Source organism: Chrysochloris asiatica, unplaced genomic scaffold (assembly GCF_000296735.1).
Source record: "Chrysochloris asiatica unplaced genomic scaffold, ChrAsi1.0 scaffold00105, whole genome shotgun sequence".
NCBI lineage: Eukaryota > Metazoa > Chordata > Mammalia > Afrosoricida > Chrysochloridae > Chrysochloris > Chrysochloris asiatica.
In genome coordinates, this window is record NW_006408623.1 from 2,000,489 (window position 1) to 2,002,144 (window position 1,656).

At 43.1% G+C, this 1,656-nt stretch overlaps 1 protein-coding gene and 1 pseudogene across 1 annotated transcript in view; one reads left to right on the forward strand and one right to left on the reverse strand.

The window, feature by feature from the left end:
* FAM53B (family with sequence similarity 53, member B) overlaps positions 1 to 1,656 on the reverse strand; it is a gene marked incomplete at its 5' end in the record, with an annotated part of 77,231 nt that overhangs the window by 19,201 nt on the left and 56,374 nt on the right. The gene's annotated exons all lie outside the window — the stretch shown is intronic.
* Positions 1,021 to 1,656, forward strand: part of LOC102812926 — a 2,437-nt pseudogene continuing 1,801 nt past the window's right edge.

Genomic DNA, 1,656 nt, shown 5'->3' on the forward strand with positions numbered 1-1,656 from the left:
AGCTAAAACATTTCTTCAAGCCATTCAGGAATTTAATCCTAAGAACTGGTTTCATAGTTGGGGAATTTCTATTATGACTGGAATATTTATTTATAGTGATTATTATAGTCAAATAATTATAGTGATTATTATAGTGGAGTATTTATAGTGATCATTGTTCTTTTCTTACTACTCTTAGTCTGGAAATGCACACAACAAAGATTAAGCTTTATAGAAAAATCACAAGGAGCGTTTCTATTGCTAGCTTTACAAAAACAAAAAGGGGGAGATGTAGGAGTGGAGGGACGTGTGTGACACCCACACGGTGGTAGTTCTCTAACCAAGGAACGTCTTGAAGAGAACTACAAGGAAAACCTTGCTTGCCATTGGTGCTGGGCTTGGAACACACTGACCTAACAGCTTGGGGTTGTTGTTGTTGTTGTTAAGTGCTGTCGAGTCCATTCCAACCTATAGCGTGAACCACTGACCTTGTAAGTTCAAACGACTTGCAGTCTGATGCATTAGTCCACAGTGCCACACCAGGACTCAGCTTGGGGTAGGGTCCATCATTAGAGGGGATACTTTACTATGTACTTGATCCTTATCTAGTTTTTGTTCACTCTTAGCTTTGTACTTGAAGGTTACTTTGGTAATCATAAACCTTACATTGATGAGCTGTCCGGACATGCTTCCTGCCTAAGACTGTACTTAAAGCTGTAGTGTAGAATAATAAAGTCACTCTCAACTGACCATCTTTCATTCTCCGTCCGCCCCAGAGACCCATTCGTACAGGGCTGGTGCCTGCACCAAATCGACTGGAAACTGGGTGTGGACAGGTGGGCGGAAGGAAGGCACTTTGCTGAAGGACCTGCTTTGTGTATGTCCCAGCGGTTCCTCGTGCCACCACACAAAGGGGGAAACCGAGTCTCAAAAGGAAAGGGCGGGACCTGAGACGCAGAGCTCAGTCGCTGGTGCTTGTTGATTTCTGTGGATCGCATGCAGAAGGTCAGGTGCCTAGACGCCAGGCTGCTTGAAACTGCCATGAGGATAAGTGAGGTATTGGCAGAGGAGTCCATGGTATGTCTCCAGAAAGCCCTGAATCACCTTCGGGAAATATGGGAACTAATTGGGATTCCAGAATACCAGTGCTTAAAAGAACGGAGGTTGTAAAGAAGCATATCAAAGATCTCCTGGATATGATGATTGCTGAGGAGGAAAGATTCATCAAAAGCATCACCATCTGTCAAAAAGAACTGAATACCCTTTGTAGCGAGTTACATGTTGAGCCAGTTCAGGAAGAAAGGGAGATGACCATCTTGCAACTAGAAATGGATTTATGTACTCAGGTGAAATTGAGGCGAACACAGAAAAAGGAGAGAAAACAGAAACTGAAACTACTTCAAGAACAAGATCAAGAACTGTGTGAAATTCTTTGCATACCTCCCTATCAAACTGACAGCACCTCAGTTCCCAGCTTAGAAGAGCTGAATCAGTTCAGACAACATGTGGCAACTCAGCAGGAAACAAAGACATCTAGACGTGAGGAGTTTGTCAGCATAAAGAGACAGATCATAGTATGTATGGAGAAACTGGATCATACCCCAGACACAAGTTTTGAAAGAGATGTGGTATGTGAAAATGCCTTTTGTTTATCTTTGGGGAATATCGCAGCACTAC